This window comes from Silene latifolia, chromosome 7 (genome assembly GCF_048544455.1).
Source record: "Silene latifolia isolate original U9 population chromosome 7, ASM4854445v1, whole genome shotgun sequence".
In the NCBI taxonomy this organism is placed as follows: domain Eukaryota; kingdom Viridiplantae; phylum Streptophyta; class Magnoliopsida; order Caryophyllales; family Caryophyllaceae; genus Silene; species Silene latifolia.
Window position 1 is genome coordinate 51,065,050 of NC_133532.1, and position 9,557 is coordinate 51,074,606.

Consider the following 9,557-nt stretch of genomic DNA (forward strand, 5'->3'; position numbering starts at 1 on the left):
AAGTCATGTCTTGGGTTGAGTCAACATATTATTATATAAATTCAATTATAAGAAAGACTTTATGAGACGGTTACCTGAAGATGGTTGTAAGATAGATATAAAGCTCCCTTTTTCTTCTTATTTCTCTCTCACACTTTTAATTGTGATTTATGTGAATATAAGTGACATAAGAATAGCCAGAAAGTCCATTTATACTAATAGGTAGGTGGAGGAACTTTCTTTATCTTATTAGGTAATATTATTATTATCTCATATTAATACCGTATAAAATACTTGTTACCTTATTTATCGTATAATACCGTCACTATATATACTTATACTAGTATGCGTCCTATGTATACATCCTCCGTCATATATTATTATGTATTGTTTAATTATTATTTCTCGTCTCATAATTATACGTCTCAATAATTAATAAATAATTAAAATATAAAATATCCATTTCCGTAAATCACATTTTAATAAAATGATGTCGACCAAACCTTTGACCATTTTCTCAAATACGGGGTATTACAGAAAAGATCAAGCATAAGATAATCTTTGGAAGCTCTTAAGATGATAGATTAAGCATTTACCCGGAAGCATTAAGGATCATTTATCGCAAACATTGGATTCTCTCGACATTTAATCAAGGAGTTAAGAAGAAATGCCCGGATAACCACGCCCCCAATCGGACTAGCAACGCCGATCGGGGTTGCTCCTCTTTTGGACTTTTACGTTATGCCCCTATTTTATTATAAATAGGGGCCTTAATCCGTCATTAGGGATATCCTGTTCTCACGTCTTTCATACACTATAATAGCCTTAAGCAAAATTCTCTCATTAGTTTGCATATTTATTTTCAATATTGTTAAGCTTTTGTTGATGTTAAACATTTGGTTCTAAGTTAATTCAAGCATTTGATTCTCTTTGCAATTCAAGTTCTAGTTCCTCATTTCGGTAATTCTTATTCTTTTTTATTTAGTTTACATTTCTATTTACGTTTTCATAATTCCATCGCTAGCATTTCAATTTTACCACATAGTTTAATCTCATATTTTATGTTTTATCATTAGTTTATATCATTTCTACAATCATGTTTAACATTTTATTCAACATAGTTTATAGTCTACATTTCGTCATGAGTAGCTAAATTCCTTAGTCTAGGGTCTAGGGAAGCCATGCAAAATCAAATATATAAAATGATAAATTAGGTTGATATAATATTGTATAATTGTTTATATCACATGTTTGCACCTCAACGTTTAATCTTTGTTTAAAGGCCTTATTCATTGATTAAGATTGTTAATTCGTTCTAAAAGTCGAAAGGCATGGAATCGAATTAGACTAAGCATGTGTAGTAGGACGACCTAGTCATAAACGAGAGTTTCTCTAGGACCCGGTCTACGGTTGACACTAATATCGTAAGGTGGGTGTCTCTAAGCCTAAACAATTGACAATGTTATTATTACTGAGTTTAACATAATCATATTTTTACCTTTGCATGTGTTACCCGACTCCCCTAGATTCCCTTTTATCATACAGTTTACATCTTCATAATTGTTAGTCACCAAACCAAACAACAAACAAAACCAAACGAAATCGACCTTGATAAGAATCTTTCCATAGCATTTCATAAACGCAATTCCCATCTCCTTGTGTTCAACCCCTATTACTACATTAATTTGCGTTTAGGGTAATTATCTTTGCATAGGTGTATGATAGCCTATCAAATTTTGGCGCCGTTGCCGGGGAGCACGGTTTTATTGCATTTTGAATGTCGATTTTTATCTTGTTTTCTTTTGTCTTGAGGAACACTTGTTCCTTTAGACCGTTACTTAGTATTTTGTAGAAATTGTTGTCTAATGCCCAGGTCTTCTGGTAGTGGAGATTTGCTTTCGCCGGATTTCGTGCCCGATAAAACCTCTAGGAGAAGACGACGTTTTTGGAAAGAAGTGAAAGAAGCCACTTCTCCCGTGCAAGTTGAAAGTGCTAGAAAGTCATACTTAGACGATCTAGAAGCTCTTGAAGAAGAAGAGGTTTCAAGTTCATAATCTCCACCACCACCACCATCTCAAACTAAAAAGATGGTGAAACTTTTCAATCACTCAAAGCCCACCGCGGCCATGCTTCCTGCCGGTATCACAACTACTCAAATTACCGCGCCGGACTTCGAAATCAAACCGGCTTTCATTAGCCTTATGGAGGGGAAACAATTTGGGGGAACTCCTTTGGAGGATCCCAATTTGCATGTGCAAAATTCCAGCGATTATTGCTCCATGATCCGTCAAACGAGCGTCACTCAAGCCCAAATAAGGGAAATACTTTTCCATTTCTCTTTGAAGGACAAATCCAAGCTTTGGATCAATAGCCTTGACCGCACCGTTATGGGAATCACCAATTGGGAAACATTGGTTCTTGGGTTCTATCAAAAGTTTTTTCCACCGGAGAAAACTCAAACCTTGAGGAGCCAAATCACCGGATTCCGTCAACAAGCTCTTGAGAGCTTATATGAGGTTTGGGAGACGTACAAAGATTTTCAAAGACAATGCCCACATCACGGGTTAGACAATTGGTTCCTAGCTATTACATTTTACAATGGATGTTGTGCCGAGTCCTGAAAGATTCTTGATTCCGCCAACAATGGCCAGTTTGATCAAATTGACACCGATATTGCTCATGCCACGATCGAATCTATGGCGATCCATGACGCACAATATGTCAATTCCCGAAGTGTGCCACTCAAAGGTAAATAATAATCCTCCGACAATCCCGTCTTTCTAGCTCAAATTGCCTTACTCTAATAACAATTGGCGGAACGAGATGCTAGAGATTCCATTCAACAACTCAATGTTGTGTCTTCTACGAGTTAAATTATTTTTTGTGACGGTTGCGGAGGTGCGGGTCATTACACCGCTCATTGCCAAGCTACTATTGAGAAGGTAAATGCTTTTCAAGCTTTTAGACAAAGTTTATATCCACCGGGCACATTTTCCAATACTTATAACCCGAATTCAAAATTCCACCTCAATATGTCATATAGAAGCAATAATGTGCTTAATCCTCAACTGCAACCCCCACCACAACAAAATGCCCATGTCCCTCAAAAACAAAAGTATAATCCACCACCGGGTTAACTAACAAAAGCCACCTCAACAAAACTACCACAAAATCAAGGGCCACCACCTCAAAATGGCCAACAAAATACCAAGGAGGGGGTAAACTTAAGGGCTTGATAGTACAAATGAAAAGGGGATTGTTGGCTCAAATCCAAAACAATGAGCAAGCTCGTAATGCCGCAATCAAAATGTTGGAGCAACAAATGGCTCAACAAGCCTCATCTAGCTCTTCAAGGAAAACGGGTCAATTACCCCCTCAAGGTGAGCAACCACATCCTACCCTTAATGTTATCTCCCTGAGAAGTGGTACGAAATATGATGGACCATCCATGCCCAACTAAGATGATGAGGTACTTGTTGAGTTGGAGATTTATCCAAATGGTAAAGAAAGTGAGGATGTTCCAAAGAAGGTGGATGATCCACTTGTGGTTGAGGAAATCAAAGATGCGAAGGTGTAGATACCCAGTATCTGCACCTTCCAAAAACCACCCGATGATGATCGAAATATAACGTGTTTTTGATATGCGTGCGTGGATTGGCTATACATGAGACGGTTTAATACACTACTCAGATATGAAAAATGATTTCAAATGATTTTCTAACTTCATTTTTGCATTAAAATAACACTATTTAGAGTTAAAACCGTCTTCGGACCCAAAACCGACACAGAAAACCCGCAACTCGAGTTAACATGAGTCAACCCGGGTCATCCCAAATCTCAAATGTCAAAAATAATGCCATGAATGTCTTCATCATGTCATTTCCATTAAAATGACCCTAATTAGAGTCAAAACCGACAACGGGCTAAAAACCGACTCGAAATTCAAATCCCGACTCACACGGGTCAAACCCGAGTCAACCACACAAAACACCTACCTCAAGTAACACCCAAAATCATATTATTAGGTGCCCATATTGTTACAAGACATCTTGGTATAAACCACAAATAAAACCAACCAAATAATAGATGGAGCAAAGGCCACGTCCAAATTGAAAAGGACAATACACCCATTTGTATCACAAGGTAGCTCGTGCCTAAAGCACGTGTCTGCTTAGCCTCTAAGCAAACTCAACCGACCTACCTCCCCAAATTTCTCTAAAAATACCACCCTTCATACAACACAATCCTTACGCGAGAGTCCACCCCCTCCATCTCCCTTAAACTTCTAGACTCGACTTCCTAAGTCACAAAATCGACACGTGTTTACTACCTACCAATCGTAAACACAAGCCTTACACATTTTGTTTGGTACCGTCGCCGTGCATTCGACCGACCCATTTGACCAACTCGATTCATCAATCAACATGTTTTAATTAACATATTTTCAAAACAAAATCCTTTTTTAAGGCACTCTTTTAGACTTCTTTGATCGCTTGTAGTAACAACGAGAAAACCTTCTCTAAAGTCGTCTACCACGCAAACATCAATACACGTAAGTTTGAGGGTGTAAACATCTCACTTATTTCATGTCTCTACTATTTATATGAGTTTATATGCATGAAAAATGCATAACACAATTCAAATATAGATTAGACGAGCCAAAACTGAGTTTTGGCCCGAGAGAGAAGCCCTTTGCTATGCAAAGAGGCTCGCGCCTCTTGTGGGTTCTCGGGTCAGACTCAAACGTGTTTGTTCTCGTCTTTCCTCTTTATTTCATTTCTTATTTGCAATCGGTTTTTACCATTTCAAATGTTTCAAACCATTTTTATGACAAACTTTTTAGCCATAAATTATAATCACCCTTGGTTCCATATACCATGACGGTTTAATCCGTGACTCGGTGATATTAATTGGTTAATTATATTTTAAAGGAATTTCTTTTCTTTTATTTACCATTTTAATTCATTTTTATGTTAAAACATATTTTGACCATTACAAAAATCATCCTTGGTTCCTTATACCATGACGGTTTATTCCGTGACTCGATGAAATTATTGGTTCATTACAAATTAAAGGGTATTTTAACCCCTTTTTATTTTATTTACCATTTTTTCCATTTGTTTACATTTGTAAATATATTAGTCATAATTCATAATCATCCTTTTACACATTTTACTATGCTTTTTTAACATGCAAATACGACAACGAATATTACTAACATAATAGTAATTATTCCGAGTCATGCAAACAATATTTGCAATCATTCATCACAAATACGGTTGTAAATAACCTTTTTAACAACCTTTTAAAATTGTTTTTAAACAACCTTTTTACAACTAGGAGATGCCTCTTGGTTCGGCTCATTGCTCGCGCCCCAAGGCCTCCTGTTTTCTTCTTTTATAAACCTGGGCAGAGCCCTTTCCCTCACCAATAGGCTCGCGCCCCAATGGGGCTGCCTGGCGCTGTTTTGTCTCGTTTTAGCACTTGTCTAGGACGATCCCGATTACGATTAATCCGAATATGTGACGGATCAGATTGACAAGCTTACGTTTTTACACTGTCATTTGACACCCTTTTTCAAATAATGGATCGTGTTGAGCTTCATAACCCGAACTTGGTAAATAGATGTTTAATTTCCGTTTTCACATGCAAATCAATCTAAATCCAACTTTGACACCAATTTCTTGGTACATGCATAAATAACCGACTTAGGAAATATTCACATGTTAGGTTAAGACTTTTGGATGCGCATTCATACATTTAAACCGTTTTATCAACTCTTGTACTTAAACAACCACGATCGATCAGTAGAGGCCACTAACGCGGGCGGGATTGGGCGTGCGATTAAAGGGCTTCCCAATACGTACTCTCACACCTTACTCTGAATCTTTGGATAGTGGATGGCCTTATCCAGGGCGTACGAGTGTCATTTTAGGTATAGAATGCTAAAAGGGGGACGAGTCCATACCTTTAGTACCTATGTCAAACACCGCTTTTTGCCTTGATTGACCTAGGTATAAAGTTGATTCGAACGGGTTCCAAGCATCCCAAAAATGCTTGGCGGCGACTCCGAACATCTCTGCATCATTTCGAGACCTTTACCGAGACAAAACCGACCGATCCAAAGCGTTCCGGTCGAAAGCATTTTTACGCCGCCGAGCGTGGCTTTCTAGACCGCTGCATGTCCACAGATTGGCTTGGCGTACAGGTGGCCCATGACTACGGACCGGTAGGCGGCTCTCGCCCGCAGACCGGCATGTGGCCCATGTCCACAGATTGGCGACTCCGCTGGGGATAACTAGGACACTTGTGTCTTTGTGATCCTTAGAGGTGAAACTCGAACGAGGACGTGGTTAAAGTGCATTAATTGATATTACGGTCATAAGTCGGGTTCCTTGTCCGGGCCCACAACCTAACCTTTATCGACCAATTGGCTCGTCCCGTCGCCGTTGTAATGACGAATTCTACCCTCGAATTTTCAAAATTCGAAATCATTTTTCAAACGAAAACGGTTTTCTAACCCGTCGTAATGACGAATTCAATTCTCACAAATTCCAATTCAACTTCAAATCATTTGAAAACAAATCTAACCGTTTTCAAATTTCAATTCAAAATCAAATCATCTGAAGGGCAATTTAACCGCTTTCAGATTTCAAATCCAATTTCAAACCATTTGAAAACAAATCAAACCATTTTCAAATTTCAATTCAAAATCAAACCATTTGAAAATAAATTTAACCGTTTTCAAATTTCAATTCAACTTCAAACCATTTGAAAACAAATCTAACCATTTTCAAATTTCAATTCAAAATCAAATCATTTGAAGGCCAATTTAACCACTTTCAGTTTTCAAATCTAATTTCAAACCATTTGAAAACAAATCTAACCGTTTTCAAATTTCAATTCAAAATCAAACCATTTGAAAATAAATCTAACCGTTTTCAAATTTCAATTCAAATTCAAATCTCTGAAAATAAATTTAACCGTTTTCAAACTTCAATTCAATTTCAAACCATTTGAAAACAAATCTAACCATTTTCAAATTTCAATTCAAAATCAAACCATTTGGAAAACAAATTTAACCGTTTTCAAATTTCAAATTCAAATTCAAATCTCTGAAAACAAATTTAACGGTTTTCAAATTTCAATTCAAAATCAAATTTTTGAAAACAAATTTAACCATTTTCATGGCCATTGTGATGACGATTCCAAATTCTTCAATTCTCGATTTTCAAATCCGTGATTTGGAATTTTAAAAAACCGGTTTTGGAAACAACACTTTGTTTTTAGAGCCGCCGCAATTTAAACTCAAACCGTCTTTTGAAAACAAATCTAAGACAACCCTTTCAATTGGCCGACCTTCTAAAGATCCCTAGTCTTTGGAAGCCGTCAATAAAGTGACAAATGAATCTTTTTGAAAATTTCTATCTTCGAAAATTTCAGTCCACCATTTCGATTCAGCCTCGAGTCGATTAGATTCCATCGATTTCAAGTCAATCGTCTAGATAACGTCGAGTCTCCGCCAAAGTTAGTACCTACCTTATGGTCTAGGTCGTGTCGCCAGATTGTCGAGACATATTCAATAGCGTTAGGAGTGTCAAAACCTCTCGGGTATTAAACCCGTCTCTCCCCTATATTATGGGCCAAAGATCAGCTTTTTGTACATGTCTTGTCCAACGGCGTCACTCCATCGACAAACATCCAAACTGAGTCAGAATTCGTCTGTTTAGGCATCATTATACCAAAGCCGACACTCGAGTCTAAGTTCAAAGTCAGGAACCAAGAGTTCAAACACAAGAGGTTATTCACGATCTTTAATGAACTCATAACCTAGTCACACCGTCGCGACTTCACGACATAACTGCCTTTTATACATATGTGTCTCACTTGCCTTTATTTGTGCAATATCTTGCCAAGACGAGTTATAATGCCTATCGTTGTGTCAAATAGGAATCCCTTGGGTGACATCGATCGTCGACAAGAAACTCAAGGAGCCGATCAATCTGCAAGCGCCATGACTTCTGCTGAAACCAATGATGTGGCCATAATTTGAGCATATTTAGTCCCCGAATTAGCCTTGTTCCCATGCTTTTTAGTGCATATTTGGGTCATTTATTGTCTTTAGTCCTTTGTTTTGCATATTCTTCGAGGTTTTGTTTCCTTGGTAGGAAAGGAGTGCAAACCTTGCATTTTCATGGCAAAATAGAGCTAAATTGATTGAATTCAATGACCAAGCATCAAAGAGAAGACAAGACTAGAAGGCCTTTGTACATACTATAGTAGATGGGAAATGATGAGAAAAGATCCTTGCATCTCCGAGAAAATCCTCAAGGATTGTATGAAGAAAAGAAGAAAGAAAGAAGCTGTAAGACAATCCGAGCGGATTGCCCACAATCCGCCCGTCCACCATATGCAATCCGAGCGTCTTCCTCAGCTGGACGCCCGGCCAAGTCCACCACAATCCGAGCGTCTTCCCCAACAATCTGCTCGGCCAGAACCTCCACAATCCGCCCGTCCCGTGCCCTGGACGCTCGGATTCCGTGACAGCTAAATCTTCTACTTGTTCAAGGAAGGATGCGCATATTTTCCAAAGACCGGCGAAAAGGAGACCGGAGTCTCTCTTGAGACCGGCGATTCCTCAAGGACTTAATCGTCATTGAAGCCCTTAGTTAACCCCAATTTATGTACCTAATCCCCACTATTAAACCCCATTAGTCTAATTAGATTAGGAGGTTCTTCTTAGAAATCTTTAGTGTAGTTAATATCAACCAAATCTCTCTTTAATCTTGTAATCAACATTTAATCAAGTCTTAATACAAATTTCATTTCCTTAATCTCTCTTTTGTTCATCTTTCATTTTGGGTAATTAAAGATTATTTGGGTTATTATTGGGAGATTGACAAGCTTCCAATCAATCATCAAGTACTTCTATTATTCTTTGCTTTATTATTGGAATCATTAGTAGGTATAATTCTCTTAATCCCTTTTTAATTATTGTTAATCATTTTCATTTATTCATCATGTTTTACTTTGTTGGTATGATTGACAACCTTGCTAGCATGTTCAACATGATAATGAGTGAGTAGTTTCCTTAGCTAGGGTTAATGGGTAATTAGGGGAAACCAACATGGGGAATGATTCATGCTTAAATTAATATGTTTTCATAGTTTATTTGCTTGCTTGTTGTGATCTCAACTTATGCACATGTTATATTTGATGAAATGTGAGCCTATGAATCCTTGCATTTTTTACCCATCACCTATCGTTTCAATGAGACTTGTAAGACATAAACCAACTCGAGTCTCATTAGACCATGCATATAGTTGAGTAGGGAAGATTAAGTCGACTTGTAGGTGTTGTACAATCTAATCGATTCGGCTCCGGGACACAAACTTTCCTAGGATTATAAGATATAAACCAACTCGATCCATCACAACAATAATTGCTTGCTTATAATTTGAGAATATGTTTGTATGATCAATTTCCATGAATCCCCTATGATCCCATGACACCCTAGTGCCTTCTATCAATTGTTTATATCCCTTTTTAATCATCTTGCTTGTTTACTTTTATTGCTA

At 37.6% G+C, this 9,557-nt stretch overlaps 1 non-coding gene across 1 annotated transcript; it reads right to left on the minus strand.

The window, feature by feature from the left end:
• Positions 1-2,437: 2,437 nt before the first annotated feature.
• LOC141593700 (small nucleolar RNA R71) lies at positions 2,438-2,545 on the minus strand. Its single transcript, XR_012521769.1, has one exon. It is a non-coding gene; the product is annotated as a small nucleolar RNA R71 (small nucleolar RNA).
• Positions 2,546-9,557: the final 7,012 nt, after the last annotated feature.